Genomic DNA, 21,965 nt, shown 5'->3' on the forward strand with positions numbered 1-21,965 from the left:
ACCTTTCATTTAAGAGGAATTAAAAAGAATTTTCATCCTCTGCCAGAAAGAGATAGAGAGAATAAACCTTATGTCCAATACGGTAGGAATTATTGAGAAATAATGACATCGTCCAAGCGGACAATTCTAAGGCTGAAACTAAATAACCATTACGAATTCATGTTATCCATGATCATTACTTTGGAACACATGAAAGACATTCAAATTTCGCTGTACAATGCACGTCCCTAATTCATAACACATGACGCAATAGCATAAGATTTACTAGAGTTCAATACAAGACACTGTTTCACATAAATTTCGAATCCGCATTTACAATAAGGACAAAAAATGGACCCCTGGTTTGGCAAATCCAAACATGCTTCATTCAACGGCCTGACATTGATGAATAAATGATCTGCACATCACCAATTGGCGAATGCCTAACCTCGTCGAACCCTTTTACAAGAAATTTGAGATTTGCTGTTCATAGTTCCTACTACCTACAAAATCATAAAATACAAGACAACACTGCTCAATCAAAATAACACTGCTGAATTTTGAATGGTACATCACACAACATAACAGACCTAAACTACTCACACGTTAAGAAACCAATCAGACACTAACCTCATCATCTGGTTGTTCGTTCCTCGTAGTACAATTCCTACGGTCGTGCCCAAGCCCATTGCACCTTCTACATCGCCTTCCCATTTTTACGTTCGTACTGCCCCTGGGAGCACCTTTCGACTTTACAATAGTTGGATCCAGCATGTTGACATGGTCGTCGCCTGCTCTCCCAAATCGGTTCCTTCCGCCTCGTGGGCCCACTGACTCAATTTCCTTCGTCAGTTTTGCCACTTGGGAAAGAACATTCTCATACGTGTCTCCATCCTGAGTGGCTATATAGCACATAGACATACATGCACTCCACAGGGACCCATAACGTACCCGAAACGCCTTTTCCGGATCGGCCACTGGAACCGTACCAACTTTATGTTTTTGCATCTTTACACCAACTGCGAAGCACTAATCGCCTCGGCAACGCCTCTATCTCAAGCTCCTTCATCACATAAAATATATGACTACAAGGGACCCCAAGACTGTTCTACAACTTGTACGAGCACTCATAATTTTCGAAACTGCTATCGTATAAAACAGTATAAACTCTACGGGGCCTTCGGAACTTCCTTAACATGAACTTTTGAATGGTACCATAAGTCTCATGATGAAGCACGAGCAACGCAGCAACTGACTCTATTTGTTTCTTAACCTCAAAGAATATTTCTCGCGTATACACCTTGCTTACAGTCTTCTCAATACTTTCCAACCCTGTTGTCATCACCGGTTCCGAATACAAGCATTTGAAGTCGGCCATGAACTGATTATTCCAATAATCCTTCACCACACGATCTAGGTTCTCCACGAGCTCAAGTAGACAATTTCCAGATCTAATAAACTTCTTGAGGGATGAATTGATTTCCTCACATCTCGATGTTGTTCTAACTCCAGCACAAAACTTATCACACAGATAGGCATTCGCCCAATGCGCCCTCTTCTCGTATGTTTTTCCAATCTAATCATTGTTCTCTAAACCAAGGCTCTCAACCATCTCCGCCCAATAATTCTCAAACTCTTCAACCACAAAGTTTCCATACACCTCAGTCTTGAATGCACTACAGAAATTAGCATCCTTAATATTAGAGACAGCATTCCGAGCAAGATGCCAACTACATAGTCTGTGTGTTGCATTAGGAAACTCGCTCCGGATAGCCTCCTTCATTGATTCGTCTCCATTGGTAACCACAACCATCGGCTCCTTTTGCCTCATTACATCCAAAAAAAACTCCTTAGCAACCATTTATAAGGAATCTTCTCATCCTCAAGCAACCCAAACCCAAATATAATAGTTTTTCTATGATGGTTAGTACCTGAAAAAATCACCAAAGGCCTATTGTATAAATTCTTTCTATAGGTTGAGTCAAAGGCCAAGACATCACCAAAACAATCATAGTCATGCTGCATTTGACCATCACACCAAAATAGATTACCCAAATGGTTTTCAGCACAGTACGAGTATTGTACCACAGCTAGGGGATCAAGTTCGGTCTTCCCTTTAAGATAGCTAATGGCCGCAACAGCATCACCCTCCACTATGCGGGAACATCGAACATCATCGATATAGTTATATAGATCCTTCTTTGTAAAATGTAAATTGTGATAACCACCTGCGAGATAGGCAAAGAATCTCATGATTTGGGTTGTCTGGAAACCTGCTTCGTGCAAGCTATGAACATGGGCCTTGTCGCCTTCCGACATGTGCCGATGCGGTGCCATTATATTTGTGTGGTCTGCTGGGGCTAGTTCATGGTTATGATCCGCAACGAAAGATTTCATCTTCCACTTTCCACAACCCTTGTCTAGATGAACCACAATCCTAGCATTACAATTGGTTCTTGTAATTGGTTTGTGTGCCCGCTGTCTATCAATCCTCTCGTAATGTTTCTTACCCCACAATCCTTCTCTATTGCAGAAGAAAAATTTTCTCACAACATTACCTTCATTATCTCTTCCCGAATCTCCCTTTCGAACCGCAAACTCGGTAACCCGTGCATGTTCCACATACCTTGCATATGCCTCCTCAACTGAATCGAACTCAGCAATAGCCAAATCTTCTGCTGTTACCCCTGCCTCGCAACGATTGGAACTATTTGGTTCTTCAATTGACCTCACATTCGCCAGACTAGATCCTTGATCTTTTGCATCATCTGCTACCCTACGACTTTTCTCAGTATCCAACATTGTCATATCCACTGCTTCTGATTGCCCCGACTCAAGCCTTAGTGTCTCACATTCGTCAGCCTCCGATCCTGTGCTCCATCCATCATTCCACTATGCAGAGAACTCTGAGCTACTTTCTGAATCGCTGTCCATCTCACACCACCAAATACCTGAACAGACAAAGAATTTGTCAGCTGGCAACTCAGACAAAAATAGCATGGTAATTGGGCATAACACATACAACCCAAAAATCGTTAATCAGCATCCAAAAGAACCAAGGATCAACTTATACTGTGTTTGGAACACCTTCAGAATAGCTATCCATCAAGAAAAGAATTCTTTTATTTGGTTTGGAGTACAAAAAAAATATCATTTTCAAATCTCAAGTGAATTTCAACTCTCACGTTAATGTTGAAACTAAATCAGACAAAAAATTTGTCTGATTGCAAGTTCATTATTACTAAATATTGAAATGTCAAAATTATTCTTAATGAATAAATAAAGAAAAGACAAATAGATAACCACAAGGATAAAAAGAGTAAAATCTAAAAAAATCATTTTATTCATGCAATTAATTGTTTCAAATCATGAATTTATATTTGAAATAAATTAGAGTTCACTTCTTAACCAAAATAGAATTCTTTTCTCAATTTAATCTTTTCCGTCCACACTCAATAAGAATCATACATGTATAAAGGAAAGTATGAATGATGCAAAATGCTTATGTTAGGGTGGAAATAGAGACAAAATTCCGCAATTCATAGGCCACAACTCTGAATCAAAATGACCAAAAAACAAAAAGTTTAACTCTGCAAAAGCTTAATTTCTGAATGCCATTGTACCTAAAGTGTACTCCATGATGCTCAAAGTGTACTCATACTACGCAATAAAATTTGGTACTCTACTATTAATTTATGTCAACACGGCTTCTTTGTTGTTTCAGTTCTTTAACATTCCCTATATCTCCTACATAACTTTTACAATGACAAAATGTCCACAAGAATCTAAGTGATTGCATTAAGAAGGTATTACAAAACCAAATAGTAGCCACGCTTGAAGATGTTAGGCTCAATTACTATGGAAATAAATTCATACAAGTAACCTAGTTTCAAATTACTAAATTTTGGTACACTACTTACTCCAACAACAAATTTTGCACTACAAGAAATTAGTAAGCATATAGTTACTGTTATTAACTAAATCAAACACAATATTGGGTCAAGTCATGGGATATGGTAAAAGGCGTCTTCTGTACATTTTTTACAGGCACACATCTCTCCCTCAAAATAGTATCTATGAAAAACTATACCAGACAGAAGTAAGTAAAATACACATAATCCATAAAATTCTCTTACCAGGTCATAAGTTGCTCTGTCTTCACCAGTCGCTGCTACCCTGCCTCCAACATCTGTCTTCTTCGACCACAAGTACCAACAACAAATAGTTCTCCGACATCTTTCAGCAAACTCAACGGCGGTTTCCCATTGGATTCCCACTTTTTCTCTTCTCGTAGCAGATCACAGACAATGTGTATGCCAATGCTTCCTATAATGATCAGTCTTTCCACACCCAAGAAACCATAACTCATGTAATACCTCAGTATTCATGGATGATGGGATAACATTTATTTTTTTTTCTAGCATAGAAAAATAATTTTTTCTAAATTTTTGTTCAAATTGTTTACCCTAATTATTAGTCTTTTTACCCTGTTCAAACACAATAACTCAAAGTCAACGTTACTTTAGAAAAGCCAGGTGTTCACATTTAATTGGTAGGTTGCTTGTAGTCACTATAGCCATAGTAACATAATGGGTACCATAGAACGCACCAACATAAATATTATAATTTTTATAAAATTATATTTTAGAAGCTAGTTTTTATAAGTTACTTTTAAAAAGTAGAAGCATGATCAAACAAAATCGCAAAGTAGTTTAGATCGATTTTAAAAATAATAATAATAATTTGATCCAAAATATATAATTTGTTGTTGTTTGGATTGAATTAGTTTGACTTTATTTTTATATCCAGTTCAAATCAATTCAAACTATTGTGGTTTGAATTTGATTAGTTTATTCGATTTTTAAAAAAAAAATTTATTATTTTATTATTAAAAATATAAGTAAATTTAAGTTGGTAACATGAATAAATTTTACATACAAAAATTGTTTATTAAATAATAATATATAAATAAGATAAAAATATATAATAAATTAAATATATTATAAGTAAAATATTAAATTATTGTGCAATTTGAATTATATTTGATCAATTTTAAAAGATAAACCCTAAATATAATCTAATAGAAGTAGTTTGTTAAAAATAAAATTGATCAAATGGAAATCAATGTGATTTTAATCGATTTTTAGTTTGAATTATATTAAATAAATGATTTTATTTAAATATGAACACACCCTAACAATAAGTAATTGATCACTTTAATTGTTGAAAGGTGGTGGTTGTATTATATGTTTTTAATTGACCTTGTCTGCTTTGTTAGGTCATAATATCTTGAATGTAGTTTTCTTCAAAATTCGGATACATCGAGATTTTCTCTTTTAAAAATTATATTATAATACCTCAAATTTTTTTCTGATGAAATGTGGTAAATATAAAAATATATATTTTAAAAAAATGTATTAAATACTAGATAAAAATGATATAATAAAATGAATTCATGCAAATCGATCCGTTGAATCTATAAAAAAAATGAGACGGACTAAGATTTGAAACCCACTAAATAAAAAAAGCTCGCCAAGCCTACACGACTAAATTTGCGAGTTTTGACAAGGCATGACAAGCCTGTCGGGGCAAAGCTTATTTATTTTTCTTTTTTTAATAAAAGATGACTAATGCTATAAATACTAACTATTATATAATTTTTAGGTTTAATTACTTTATTGGTCTATATAGTTTACTAAATTTTCAATTAGGTCTCTATATTTTTTTTAATTGGGTTCCTATATCATATCAGATATTATAACTATGTCTCTATACTTTTTTTTCTTTTTATTCTTCTTTTAGTCATTGATTTTGTTTATTTTATTTTACACTTTCATATATATTTAAATTATGTAATTTGTTTCTCAAAATAAAGATGATTCTATTGACAGATATTATTTTAAACAATTCTATTAAAGTTAAAAATTTAAAAGATAATAAAAAATTCTGTTGTAATTGACTTTTTTAATTTAATTTTCAATTGTTATTTTTTTAAGATTAACTATAATTAATTTTTTAAACATGTTAAATGAACTAGTCTACTCACCAATCAACCATAAAGTGAGGTAGTGGCTAGCATTTTGAATTCATTTTAATTGGCAATCCGCTCTAGTTTTGGGACAAGTCTTGATAAGGAGAAACAAACTACATGCTTTGTCACTGATAAACCCCGTTTTTAGGGTTTATCATGTATAGATTTTGAGGGTTTTATCAATGATCTTCCACACTTATTCATATAAAAATGCATGATTTTGTGTCCCTTTCCTAATTTTGCCTCATGGATAAAAACATGCTTCTTTTGCATTAGAATTGATATATTGTAATCCCCTCTATTACCATTCGATGCCGTGACCCGTTTGTTAAGTGGTTTCAGAAGTTATAGGGCAAAAATGGCTAAAAGGGATGAAGGAAGCATGCATGAATGGAAGGAGCATGGAATAAATTAGAGTTCTGGAATTTGGGCATGGGCGCGCACGCGCACCGTACGCGTGCGCGTGAATGAGCATCCTCAGAGCCGGCTAGATGGAGCCGAAATGAGAAGCCGGCGCGCTTATATGGCTGGGCTAGAAATCCTTGGATGCGCGCGCGCACTGCGCGCCTGCGCGTGGATCGCAAAAAGCCCCAGGGACGCGTACGCGTACTGTGCGCGTACGCGCCGATAGCCGCACGTGATTTTTTAAGAAGAAAACGTGACCAGCAATTTCAGGCAAGGGAAGGCCCTGTTTTGGGGCAGAATTCTGGCGGGAAGAGCATAAGAAGACCAAGGATTAGGGAGATTGGGACAATTAGAGATTATTCTAGCTATTTTGGGTAGTTAGTTACATTTTGCTTTCAGAGAGAGAAACTCCAACTTCTCTTTAGGATTTTACTCTCTCCATTGCAATTCTCCTTTGATTTCTTGGTGAGATCCATTGCTAATTCACTTTCACTTTGATACAAGTTGTAGATCTACTTTTCTTCTACTCTTAATTAGTGTTCTTTTGATTCATTCACTTGGATATAGATTTGTGACCTTGTTACTTTGAATTTTAATTAATGAATTGAGGAATTTCATTCAATTGCTTGATTGTTGATGATTGCTTGGATTAGATAGCTTTAATTCAATTCTTTTCTCTCAATTTCATCATGTCTTCTATGATTGCCTACCAATTGTTTGTGAAAATGACAACCCTAGTTATGGAGTAGATTTCTCTTACTTGGCTTAGGAGTTGAGTTATTGGAGATACTTGAGTAGTGAATATTAATTGTTGATTAGGAATTGAGACTTGCTAATTGACTTGGAGTGCACTAAAGCTAGACTTCCCTATGGTTAGGCTAGGACTTGTGACTCAAGTTAGTTACTTTCACTTGACTTTCTTCCATTATTAGGGGGTTAACTAAGTGAAGCAATAATCAATTCTTATCACAATCGAAGGAAACTACAATGATGGAACTTCCAATACTCATCCTTGGCCAAGGCCTTTATCTTAACCAATTGTTGTTTACCTTTGATTAGCTTAAATTCTTGCACCAACTCTCAAAACCACAAAAGACTTCCTAATCAATGATGTGCATTCTAAGACAATTCCTAAGGAGAATGACCCGGGATTAATACTCTCGGTCATAGATTTTAGAATTGTTTGATGCGATATTTGCATGTCGGTTAGACTATACTCACGATTAGATTCATTACTAATTTCTATACCGGCATAAGAATTTCGTTCATCAGTCACATCTAGTATTAAGTAATCTATATTTTTTCTTAGTCTTAAACTTGAGCCAACATCAACTAACTCTATTTTTGTCTCTAATATTTCCATTTGTTTATAACATTATTAGATTAAGTTACAATCATTCTTAAATTGTAGACGGTGATCACACAAAAAAGTTGAAAAATTCCATTTAAGAGGAACTTTTCAAAGGTCACCTTGTCACAATATAATCAAGAACAAGGTGAACAGAGAAAGTATACTCACGGTGTGTGTTAATTAACATGAATTAGCTCTTCCAAAACACTATATTCATATTTCACTTTATAAAACCTTGGAAGAACCGCAAATGCTATTTCAAAACTAAGACTAGGCTTGTGGCTATTATTTCGTATTTCACATATCCATGAATAATTTAGAAGAAACCAAATTTGTATGCATGATGTGCCATTTTCATAGTTTGAAATACAAAATTTCTCGGCATTAAGAACAAAATTCTCAGCAATACGATCTCTCCAAAACTTAAAGTTGTTGTCTTCGGGCCCTATTTATTGTTACATTTTTTGTGTACGAAATTTATCAACCTCATAGCACACTTCGCAGTTAGTTCATAAGATTTTGGGAGAAATAAAGGATTCATAAAATTAAGGGATTTTTTTTTCTGAAATAAATAAAAAAATATTATTTTTAAAAATAAATAATTTAACTTTATTTTTCGAAATGCATTTTTTTTAGACCGCACCCTTGTCGAACTTCTATAATCTTATAGAGTTTGCTGCACTCTCGGTCAACTTATCTAAATTCTCTTTAGAGTAAACTATCATTTTCACCCATGAAAGTTGAGAACGCTAACAAATCTACCTACGGAAAAAAGAAATTACCTAATGTACCTATCAATAATGACATCCGTGAGACGAAACTAACAAATCGTTATTCCGGCGTTGACTCTGTTAGTAACGCTCCCTACGTGGCACATCACGGTGTTACGTGGCCTGGGGGGCTTCATATGTGGCCTGCTGAGCTGTTTGACCGTTATAATGAACCCTAAACCCCAAAAATTTTTCAAATTCAAAACTTGTCTCATCTCAAACACGAACCCTAGCCTTATATTAACAAAAGTTTTCGAAAATATACCAATGTCGAGGCGAAGACTCTTTACTCCACCTTCGAATGGGAGCTGTAGTGTATCTGAAAGCTCAATTTCAAAACGAGTGCATAATAGGAACTTCAATGGCAAGTGCTTCTGTGGTTTGGGGGTGATGCTATTGCAGTCGGGGACGGTGATGAATCCTGGGAGGTGGTTCGTCCATTTTCCCAATTGGAAGGTAAACCCGTTGTACACTCTGTTCTATGCGAGGTGAATGTGTGTGAAGAACGGATGCTTGACGGTTTAGAATTCAGAATAAATTCCCGTTGCAAGTATAGTTTCTAAACCAAGCAATCATCCTTTCTTACAAACGTTTTGGTTGTCACAAGTAACAAACCCAATAAAATTAATAAACCGAAGTATTCAAACTTCGGGTCGTCTTCTCAAGGAATTACATGGAGGTGTTCTTAATATTAGTTATGGAAAACAATGTTTTTGGGTTTTGAAAGGTTTGAACAAGGAAAATAAATTGCAGGAATTAATAAATTAATATTTAACAAAATCCTTGGCAAGGTATGAAAATTCGGAAGTCCTATCCTAGTTACTCTTATGAGAATTGAGTTTAACCCCACTTAGTTAACCTTTACAAAAGTAAGGGAAAGTCAAGTGGACTAATTAGTTAGATTCCCAAGTCCTAGCCAACTCCTAAGGAAAGACTAGAGTTAGTGGAATTCCAGTCAATTAGAGGAATTAATTAACAATCACGATAAGTTTAATAACTCAAGAGCCTCCAGTTAATCAATTAAAGCCAAGAATATAAAAAAGCTAAATAAGAATTATAAATCTGAAATACCTTAATTTATATTAAATAAAGAGAATCAAGTCTGACATTGGAAAGTTCATAAGCCAAATTGGAAAAGAAGAGAATCAATAAGAAAAATAAATAAACTAGTAAGCTAGAACAAATAAGTAGAATAGAAGTTAAATTAAAAAAACATTGAACCTGGAACTCAGAAGAAATTGTAAGTTGAAATAATAAAGAATGCTAAATCCTTTAAGAGGAATCCTAATCCTAAATCCTAAGAGAGAGGAGAGAACCTCTCCCTCTAAAAACTACATCTAAAATATGAAAATTATGAATTATGAGCTGATAATTATGAATGAATGGATTCCCCCACCTTATAGCCTCTAATCTATGTTTTCTGGGCCGAAAACTGGGTCAAAAACAGCCCAAAAATTGCTGGAGAAGAAATCTGCCACGCTGATTTTTGTCACTGCGACGCGTCCGCGTGGAGCGCGCGTTCGCGTCACCTAGCGTCAGGGCAACTATGGCATATTATATATCAAATCGAAGCCCCGGATATTAGCTTTCCAACGCAACTGAAACCGCGTCGTTTGGACCTCTGTAGCTCAAGTTATAATAGTTTTAGTGCGAGAGGGTCGGGCTGATAGCTTTGCAGTTTCTTCAACTTTTTGTATTCCTTCCACTTTTGCATGCTTCCTTTCCATCCTCTAAGCTATTCCTGTCCTATAAACTCTGAAATCACTTAACACACATATCAAGGCATCTAATGGTAATAAGAGAGGATTAATATTAGCAAATATAAGGCCAAAGAAGCATATTTTCAATCATAGCACAAAATCAGGAAGGAAAACGTAAACTCATGCAAATCATATGAATAAGTGTATGAACGATTGATAAAATCCACTCAATTGAGCACAAGATAAACCATAAAATAGTGGTTTATCAACCTCCCCACACTTAAACATTAGCATGTCCTCATGCTAAGCTTAAGAGAACTAAAAGAGTGAAGAGGAATGGTATGATGTATGAAATGCAACCTATCTATATGAATGCAACTACATGTTAAGATGTTTCTACCTACTTGGTTAAAAGTGAAATAAGTTCTTCAAGATAAATACAACCCAAATTTCACTAATTCAAATCGTACAATAAAAGCAAGTAAACTTGTAAGAAGATAGCTCATGAAAACAGGAAACATAGAATTAAGCACTGAATCCTTACTGGTAGTGTATATCACTCTAACTCTCTCAAGTGTCTAGGGTAATTCACTCTACTCTTCTCTAGTCATGCTTTCTAAACTTTATTCTTCATCTAACCAATCAACAAATATTTAGTATACCAATGCAAACATCATGAGGTCTTTTCAGGGTTGTAATGGGGCTGAGGTAAAGGTAAGGGTACATGTATGGCCAAGTGAGCTATAATATGAATTTTTGACTAACCTAAGCTCTCACCTAATATACATATACTCTATATACTGTTAAATTCATGCCTAGCTACCCATAATTCCCACTTTTGTATGATTTCCATACTCATGTACCAAATTTTTGATATTTCTTTACTTTTATCACATGTGCATTGATCTTTTTATTAACTTAGCATTGGGGTAATTTTGTCTCCTTATTTATTTATTGAAAATTTTTTTTGAATCATAAAAGCAAACATAACTTATCAATGCACATGGATTTTTAATTTTTTTCTGGTTTTACATGAGTAGGTTCCCAAATTCCCAATATTCAAATAAATTAGAAACATGATACATTTTCTTATTAACCCATGTTCCCACAATTTCCCCACACTTAGTTGATGCACAATCTCTATCTTAAGCTAACCAAAGATTCAATTGGGGTGATTACTTATTTTTCTGCTTAAGGCTAGTGATGTGGTAAAATATAGAACAAATGGGATAAAAAGGCTCAAAGTGGCTAACAAAGGTAATTGAAAGGGTAGGCTTATTTGGGATAAGTGAGTAAAAATTCAAATAATGGCCTCAATCATATGCAAGCATGTAAATACACTAAATAGTAGACATATAAAATGGAACAAAGCAAAGATTGCAATCATAGGGAAGAAAACACACAAGAATAAAAATTTATGGTTAAATAATGTAACCATATAAATAAGCTCAAAATCTCACAGGTTATGTGTTCTTGGCTATAATTCATGTTCCAAATACAACTTCAAACAAGTTTTAACATAAAAAAATTTTCAATTTAAATTAGTGAAATTTTTCAAAAATAGAGTCCTAAAAAGAAATTTATTACTTTAACCAAGTAGTGACTAAATGCATAAAATCAAACAAATATGCAATCAAATATGCAAATGCGACAATGAACAAACAAAGAAAATAGAGTATTGGTGTTGGAAAGAAGGTAACTAACCCCTGAAAGTCGGTATCGACCTCCCCACACTTAAAGATTGCACCGTCCTCGATGCATGCTAAGATATACAAGTGGATGGGGGTTGTGGTTCCTCAGCTGGGGCTCTTTTTGTTCCTTTCCTTGCCGGTGGTTTGGGAGTAGCTTTCTCTTTACCCTTCTTGGTGGCCATCCTGAAAAGGGAAAAAGAAGGTAACTTTTAAAGCTAAGGGTGAGAGCAAGGAAGAGAGCGGAAAAGGTGGTAATCAATGCACAATAAAGAAGAATGACATTAACACATGGTCATGACTACATGTGAAAAGTTCATCAATGGAAATATAGCAAGTGCATGTAATGACAATTAAATGCAAGGTGTTTATTGGCATACTGGCAAATGCATGAGTAGCATAGATCAAGCATTCAATGTCCAAGTTAGATTACCAAGTCTTTCAAATTAACAACATGTTTGTAATAACAATTATATTTAAGTAATAAAATATAAAAAGGGTTTTGTGAAAAGCAAGCATTTAGAGTAGTAGATAGAAAGAAATAAAAAAATAGTGCACAATGCCATATGGGATTTTTTACAAACACATAGCAAGCATGGTAAATAAGCTATTGAAAGTATTAAATTGAACATGCAAGCAACCCTTTGAAAGGTAATATATAATTGTCAAACAATTCCTTTAATAATTCACAAGCAAAATATAGAAAATAATGATCCAAATAAATTTCTAACACTAATGAAAATAATGCAATGAATGAAAGTATGCAAATAAATTAAATAAAGTAGAATGGAAGTGAAGAGGGATGAGAAGTTAAAGAGATGAAGAAGAAGAAAGAAGAAAAGATAGAAGAAATTAGGATTAGAAAAGAAAAGATAAGATAATTGGCGCTGATCTGGATAAGTTGTGCGGCGCAAGCGACGCGGTCGCGTGGTGTGCGATAAGGTCAGGTGATGCAGATGCGTGGGTCACGCGATCGCGTGGCCTGATTTGTGCGATTGGCGCGAGTGCAGCCTCGCGTTCGTGCAACTCTCTGTTTGAAATTCATTTTGCCAAAATTTTAGGTGACGCGGTCGCGTGGTTGACGCGATCGCGTGGATGGCCATATTTGCAAATCGACGCGGACGCGTGGGGCACGCGCTCGCGTGGTAAGGCTTGTACTTCTAGCACCGTTCCAGCCTCATTCCATCCTAACTTGCTGTCAAACACCCGTTTACGTTGATTTTACAGGGCCACGCGTTCGCGTGGGCGACGCGGATGCGTGGGAGGCATTTTTCCCACATGACGCGGATGCGTCAGTGACGCGGTCGCGTGGATCAATTTGTGCCAAAGGCACGCCTCCAACCACGCTCTCGCGTGACTTTCTGCTCAATTTTCTTTTCTTCCCAATGCACTAGCGATGCGGGCGCGTCAGCGACGCTGTCGCGTTGCGTGCGATTATTTTTTTATGCATGAAAAATGCAGAATGCAATACTAATATGGATGTTATGCAAAACTCCAGATTCAATACAATAAAATAAAATAAAACTCAAAAACAAATAAAATTAAATAAAAATAAAAAAGGAACGATCATACCATGGTGGGTTGTCTCCCACCTAGCACTTTTAGTTAGAGTCCTTAAGTTGGACATTTGGTGAGTCCTTTGTTATGGTGGCTTATGCTTGAACTCATCTAGAAATCTCCACCAATGTTTGTGATTCCAATGGCCTCCGGGATCCCAAATTAGGCGCAGAAAGCCTTCAAGCAGGTTAAAGCAGGTGACAAGGCCCCAAGAGTGTTGATTGCCAGAATGAATTCCGGGGTCCCAAATCTTGCTTTTGCACCCATCTTCTTGTTGATCATTATGATTCCATCCGGGTGGCAAGCAATCTGAATTCTCACTAAAGCGGCCAAACAACTTCCTAGACCCATTCAATTTAGTATTCTTCTGACCATGATAATTCAGCCGTGAGCTACCTACCATAATGAACCAAGGATTGTGTTGCCAACCACTAACCATCTTCCTCTTAAAGCCACAAAGAGCTCTAAGTTGACCATCTGTCTCAAGTAAACCATATTCAAGTGGAATGAAAAAGCTAAGAGATATGAATTTTACCCACTTGAATGTTGTGAAGGACGATGGTGACTTAGGTGGAGAGGTCTCTAGCAGCTTTGGCAAAGTGATATCAAGCTCCCCTCCCTTATGTTCTTTCTTGACAACTTCCACCTCCTTGCAAGCTTCTTCAATATCAACCTCTTCCTCTTGGTAGCTTTCTTCCAATTTAATCTCCTCTTCACTACTTTCCAAGGGCATGGGAGGTTGTGCTTCTTCTTCTTTAATCTCCATCTCTTGATCGACCTCTTCCAATTCCTTAACCATGACATGCCTTGGAGGTTGTACACCCTCCTCAACATCAAATGCAACCGTCTTGGAAGGAGGCTCTATGTCTTGACTTTCCCATGGAGGTTCAGCATCTCCCAAGTCTTCAACCATTTCTTCCTCTGCAACTATTATGACTTCCTCCACTTGTTCCAATACAAAGCCATGTTCCTCATTGTCCACCGAAGTTTCTAGTGTCTCCTTCATGCTACGCTCTTCTTTTGATTCTCCACATGCAGCCATGAGAGTACTTTGAGTGCTCAAATGTTGGGAAGCTAATCGATTTATTAACTCGCCTAAGGCAGCCGCAAAATTTAGCACACTTTTATTCATCTTTTCTTACCCTTGAAGAATAACACTAAGGGCGCTGTTATCCAATGGAGGTTGTGGTGGATAGGAGGGTTCATTATTTTGGAGAAAGGGTTCATGGTAGGAAGGTGGTTCTTCTTGATAAGGATATGGGGATGGTGAATATTGAGGTGGTGGTTCTGGGTGTGATTCATATGGTGGTTGGTATGGTGGATATAGGTTAGGGTCATATGGTGGTGTTTGGTGGTAAGGGGCTTGTGAGTATGGTGGTCCAGAGTTGTGTTGAGATGGTTCATAAGCATATGGCGGGACTTGTTGGTAACTACAAGGGGGTCCACCATAGTCATCATCTTGGTATGCATCACAGAATGGTTGTTGGTTATAGTGCATTGGAGGGGGTTGTTGCCAAGAGGGTTGATCAAATCCTTGTGGCTCCTCCCATATTTGATTCTTCCAACCTTGATGCCTATTTTCATTATAATTTTCATTCCTTACAACAACATTGGAACCAAACTTGAAACCAGAGGGGTGAGAATTCATAATAGCAAATAAAAATTAAAAACGAAAATAAAAACAAATTTAAAAATTAAATTTTGAATTTTGAAATTTGAAATTTGAATTTTAAATTTTAAAATTTGGATTTTGAAGTTGAAATTTGAAATTTGAAATTTGAATTTTTAAATTTTGAAATATAAGATAAAGTTTTGAAAAAGATTTGAATTTTGAAAAAATTTTTAAAATTTTAAATTTAAATTTTGAAATTTGAATTTTGGAATTTAAATATTGAAATTTGAAATTTGATTTTGAAATAAGATAAGATAAGATTTTGAAAAAGATATGATTTTTTGAAAAAGATTTGAATTTTAAAATTTAAAACTAAGATAAGATAAGATAAAAATTTTAAAATAGAAATCTGAAATTTTTTTTTAAAGGAAAATTCGAAAATTCAATTAAAATAAAGAGAAAAGATATTTTTGAATTTAATGAGGAAAGAGAAAAACAATAAAATGACACCAAACTTAAAATTTTTACATCAAAACGAAGAAAACAACTAAGAACAACTTGAAGATCAAGATGAACACCAAGAACAAATTTTTGAAAAATTTTTAATAACTAAATAAAAATCAATAACCTCTTAATTTACGAAAAAGCAAAAATAAAAACACAAATAAAAACAAATAAACAAGCAAAAGAAAATATTTACATTAACCAATAATAAGGCACACGTTTGCAATTCCCCGGCAATGGCGCCATTTTGAAGAACGCATGCTTGACGGTTTAGAATTCAGAATAAATTCCCATTGCAAGTATAGTTTCTAAACCAAGCAATCATCCTTTTTTATAAACGTTTTGGTTGTCACAAGTAACAAACCCAATAAAATTTATAAACCGAAGTATTCAAACCTCGGGTCGTCTTCTCAAGGAATTGCAGGGAGGTGTTCTTATTATTAGTTATGGAAAACAATGCTTTTGGGTTTTGAAAGGTTTGAACAAGGAAAATAAATTGCAGGAATTAATAAATTAATATCTAACAAAACTCTTGGCAAGGTATGAAAATTCGAAAGTCCTATCCTAGTTACTCTTATGAGAATTGAGTTTAACCCCACTTAGTTAACCTTTAGAAATGCAAGGGAAAGTCAAGTGGACTAATTAGTTAGATTCCCAAGTCCTAGCCAACTCCTAAGGAAAGACTAGAGTTAGTGGAATTCCAGTCAATTAGAGGAATTAATTAACAATCACGATAAGTTTAATAACTCAAGAGCCTCCAGTTAATCAATTAAAGCCAAGAATATAAAAAAGCTAAATAAGAATCATAAATCTGAAATACCTCAATTTATATTAAATAAAGAGAATCAAGTCTGACATTAGAAAGTTCATAAGCCAAATTGGAAAAGAAGAGAATCAATAAGAAAAATAAATAAACTAGTAAGCTAGAACAAATAAAAGTAGAATAGAAGTTAAATTAAAGGAATATTGAACTTGGAACTCAGAAGAAATTGTAAGTTGAAATAATAAAGAATCCTAAATCCATTAAGAGGAGTCCTAATCCTAAATCCTAAGAGAGAGGAGAGAACCTCTCCCTCTAAAAACTATATCTAAAATATGAAAATTATGAATTATGAGCTGATGATTATGAATGAATGGATTCTCCCACTTTATAGCCTCTAATCTGTGTTTTCTAGGCCGAAAACTGGGTCGAAAACAGCCCAGAAATCGCTGGAGAAGAAATCTGTCACGCTGATTTTCATCACTGCGATGCGTCTGCGTGGAGCGCGCGTTCGCGTTGCCTAGCGTCAGGGCAACTATGGCATATTATATATCAAATCGAAGCCCCGGACGTTAGCTTTCCAACGCAACTGGAACCGCTGATAAACCCATATTTCATGAGTTCTTTTGTGCTTAATTTGAGTGATTTATACAATTCTTCACCTGCTTATTCACATTAATTGCATGGTTTTACTTTCCCTTCCTTATTATGTCATATTGTGAAAAACATGTTTTCTAAGCTTTAAAAATTAATTATTTTAATTACCTTTATTTCCATTCGATGCCGTGATTAGTGTGTTGAGTAGTTTCAGATTTTCTAAGGCAGAATGACTTAAAGGATGGAAAAAGAAACATACAAAATAGGAAGGAGAAAGCAAAACAGAGCTTTAAGGAAACTGGTATCCACGCGATCGCGGCCACATGAATGACTTAGTTTTTACATAGTTTTTAGTATGATTTAGTTAGTTTTTAGTATATTTTTATTAGTTTTTAAATAAAATTCACATTTCTGGACTTTACTATGAGTTTGTGTATTTTTCTGTGATTTCAGGTAATTTCTGGCTGAAATTGAGGGACTTGAGCAAAAATCAGATTCAGAGGTTGAAGAAGGACTGCAGATGCTGTTGGATTCTGACCTCCCTGCACTCAAAATGGATTTTCTGGAGCTATAAAACTTCAAATGGCGCGATCTCAATTGCGTTGGAAAGTAGACATCCAAGGCTTTCCAGCAATATATAATAGTCCATACTTTGCCCGCGTTTAGACGATACAAACTGGCATTCAACGCCAGCTCCATGCTGCATTCTGGAGTTAAACGCCAGAAACAAGTTGCAAAGTGGAGTTAAACGCCAGAAACAGGTTACAAACTGGCGTTCAACTCCAAGAGAAGCCTCTACACGTGTAAAGCTCAATGCTCAGTCCAAGCACACACCAAGTGGACCCCGGAAGTGGATTTCTGCATCATTTACTCATTTCTGTAAACCCTAGTAACTAGTTTAGTATAAATAGGACTTTTTATTATTGTATTGAAGGACTTGGTTACTCCGGTTCCCCTCTGGGGCCGAGACCAATGAACTCCATTATCACTTATGTATTTTCAACGGTAGAGTTTCTACACACCATAGATTAAGGTGTGGAGCTCTGCTGTTCCTCATGAATTAATACAAAGTACTATCGTTTTTCTATTCAATTCAAGCTTATTTCGATTCTAAGATATTCATTCGCACTTCAATATGAATGTGATGATCGTGACAGTCATCATCATTCCTAACCTATGAACGCGTGCCTGACAACCACTTCAGTTCTACCGTAGATTGAATGAATATCTCTGGGATTCCTTAATCAGAGTCTTCGTGGTATAAGTTAGAATCCATGGACGGCCATTCTTGAGATCCGAAAAGTCTAAACCTTGTCTGTGGTATTCCGAGTAGGATCTGGAAAGGGATGGCTGCGACGAGCTTCAAACTCGCGAGTGCTGGGCGTAGTGACAGACGCAAAAGGATCAATGGATCCTATTCCAGTATGATCGAGAACCGACAAATGATTAGCCATGCAGTGACAGCGCATTGGACCATTTTCACTGAGAGGACAGGATGTAGCCATTGATAACGGTGACGCCTAACATACAGCTTGCCATAGAAAGGAGTATGAATGATTGGATGAAGACAATAGGAAAGCAAAGGTTCAGGAGGAATAAGCATCTTCATATGCTTATCTGAAATTCTCACCAATGAATTACATAAGTATCTCTATCTTTAATTTACATTTTATTTATCTTTTAACTATTAAATCTCCATAATCAATTGAATCCGCCTGACTGAGATTTACAAGGTGACCATAGCTTGCTTCAAGCCAACAATCTCCGTGGGATCGACCCTTACTCACGTAAGGTTTATTACTTGGACGACCTAGTGCACTTGCTGGTTAGTTGTGTGAAGTTGTGACAAAGAACTAAGATCATGAACGTGCGTATTAATTTTTTAGCGCCGTTACCAAGGAATGAACCGTCACGATTTCTGCGCACCAGTGAACATTGCTTTTGGTGTGAGAGCAATTTGGAGAGAGTTGTTGAAATCAAATCGGGCTTGGATCGGGTCTTGATTTGCTTGGCCCGCCTGATCTCTTGCTTTGTTTTTCTTTGGGCTTCTATTTGTATTATAGCCCACCAGCCTTGTTTCTAGTTTTCATCCACTTGGGCTGCTTGCTTTTATATTGGGCTGTTGCAACAATACATTTTAGCCTGCAACACTTAATCACAAATAATTAACATTTATTAGATAATTTGTCCAACAAAATAATGTTTGTCATCATTAATTAATTTAGTTAATTTCTTAACTCAACACAGTATATCTACCATGGACAATCCTCATCATAACATATGGCCTTATACCTAGTTGAATCCACTCTTGGAAAAAATATGCTTCGGCCTATGTTGATGTTGAACTTCCTGACTGCCTTCTTGAAATGTTCTAGATTTTCAAACTCCATGCATAGCTCCAATCTTACTTCCCTAACTGGAGCATCTGCATTCGCTTGAGAAAATGCTTCCTGCTGACTCTCTTCATCATCACTTGCAACAGAATCCAACTCTTTCGAATCATAACAGTGCATGCCTGCACCTGCCTCCGACATATCTTCACCCTCCACAAGTATAAAAATTGAAGGATGCTTATTTGGATCCTGGTTAGGTATGTAGGTTTTCCGTGATGGAGGAGGCCTCACTGTTGACCGTATCTTCCTCTTCTTTTGACTCCCACCACCAAGTTTTGAGTTTATATCTGGTTCAGGCTGTGAACTGTTGGGTTGACCCCCTTCATATGGTGTTTCCTCCTCATTTTGGATGCTATGCTCCTGAGAGTCCAGTTCATTGCAAGGTTGTGGGATGTATTGTATAAAGACCTCAACAGATTCTACATTGCCTTTATCAAGCATGGGAGCAACTGACTCTACAGAAACTGAATTTTGGTGTCCAATTTTTTCACTTGCAACTGGTATATGTGATGGTTGAGGGTGTGGAGGAGTCTTCTCCGAAGGTTGCGACGGTATAGAGGGGGTTGATATGTAGGTAAATTGGGTTGGGTGGGTGCATTTAGGGGCTGAATGGTCCTTGGTGGCTCTTGAAAGGTTACTTTTAGTAATTGCGTGGGTACATTTGGTTGATCACTGGTTATTTCTGGTTGTTGTGTGCTTTTTGTGGTAGGTTGGAGATCTTTGTCCAGCATATCATCTTGTGTTTGGCATCCGGTCCAGGCATGCCAGGGTCTTTGTCGTGGAAATTACCTCCTTCTGTTTCACTCAACTTCAATAGTCTATTTCCCTTCTTCTTTGGGGTTGGGGTTCTCCTAGCACAGTGTTTGAGTCTGTGCTTAATTGGGGTCCTAGTGATAGTTAAAATCTCAACATCTGGTTCAGGATCATTGTTTTCTTCTGCGAACTCAGGAAGGTTAACTGGATACTCAGTGAACACCTCGACTCTCCTCCCATTAGCAATGGCTGCTTCATACATGGTCACCACATCCATGTCAAGTCTAAGCAACTTCAACCCACCATCCAACTCCTTTCCAGGTTCCAGCCAGTAAAACTGGCTCACATCAGTGTACCCTATATCTTTTACTAAGTCATTTATAAAGAACTTGTTTAAGGTATCCACATTAACTCGTTCAATCTCCGTTTTTTACCCCCAATATATACCAGTTTGCCATCATCACCCTTTTCAAACTTTTTTTGATGACTAATAACCAACGTAATGTGGATGGTAGCCATCTGTAAACAGACATACACAGAAAACAAAAATAATTCACAACCACATCATAGCCAGTACAAACAAACCCTAATCAAAAGTCCATATCCACAACTATGCATCCAAAATCCAGAAATTGATAACAAAGAGATCAAATGTTACTACTTACCTATGGATGACACCATGCACTTCCAATAGGTGAGACGTTTGATACCAACAAGCACCCTCTCTTCAATACAAAGATTATCGTCAGCAGCTAACCCACACACAAATGAGACGGGATGTTTTTTTGAGTGAAGAAGAAGAACAATTTGCTTCTCGTAGGGTTCTGACCTCTGTTTTGTGAAACGCGTGAACAGGTGTACGTTTGCTCACTCTTGATTTCTAATTTTCCTTTTTTTTTTTAAAAAATTAACCCCCAATTATATTTTAAAATAAAACAAATTACAATATCCACGTATGAAGCCCCACAGTCCACGTAATGCCGTGATGTACTACGTAGGGTGCGTCACTAACGGGGTCAACACCGGAATAACATTTAGTTTGTTTCATCCCACGGATGTCATTATTGATGGGTACATTAGGTAATTTCTTTCTTCCGTGGGTAGATTTGTAAGCGTACTCAACTTTCATAGGCAGAAATAGTAGTTTACTCTTCTCCTTAAAAAACTAGTTGAGAACAAAACTCAAATTTCTAAGTCATTATCATCATCTCTAAGAGTACATAAAAGTACACAAAGGTACACAGATAACAAGTATGACTTCTACAATATCGTCGGCATCAATGGCAACCATTATCATGGTCTCTAGAAATACATAGGTACACATGAATAAGTTATATTTAATAAGGATTTTTTTCTATTATAAATTAAAATAAAATCATTATTTCTCAAAAAAAAATACGACTTATTCTTGTGTACTCTTATATATTTTTATATACTTTGAAGACGATAATAATGGTTATTATTATTTCTTCTCATCCAATCTAATATTTATAAAAAAGGCTAGTGAAAATCGCTGAGAATATCAAATCTTACAAAAATAATAAAGTTTGTTCGGAGTGCAAAATTAGTTGAAATTCCACAAAAACAAAACGAATTCCGGAATTTAAACCCTGAATAATTTGTTTGGGAAAATTTTTTTTATTTTATTATAAAAAAATTCCTAAAACAATGGGTCCGAATGAATTAAACCAGTTAGTTCCAATCTTATCTGAAAAACATACATCTACAAAGTATCCGCTTGCAAATTAATTAATTGGATGTCTCAATGTCAATGTCAATGTGTTAACATTAATAAGCATAGTTATTTCAAATAAAATGGTAAACAAAAATTTAAACATAAATAAAATTGTTTGATTTACTAATAC

The 21,965-nt window shown here is 35.9% G+C and overlaps 1 pseudogene; it reads right to left on the minus strand.

Moving 5' to 3' along the window:
* Window positions 1–597: 597 nt before the first annotated feature.
* Window positions 598–2,913, minus strand: LOC148550703 (protein FAR1-RELATED SEQUENCE 5-like; annotated as a pseudogene).
* Window positions 2,914–21,965: the final 19,052 nt, after the last annotated feature.

This window comes from Arachis ipaensis, chromosome B7, assembly GCF_059453495.1.
Source record: "Arachis ipaensis isolate K30076 ecotype BB chromosome B7, ASM5945349v1, whole genome shotgun sequence".
NCBI classification, from domain to species: Eukaryota; Viridiplantae; Streptophyta; class Magnoliopsida; order Fabales; family Fabaceae; genus Arachis; species Arachis ipaensis.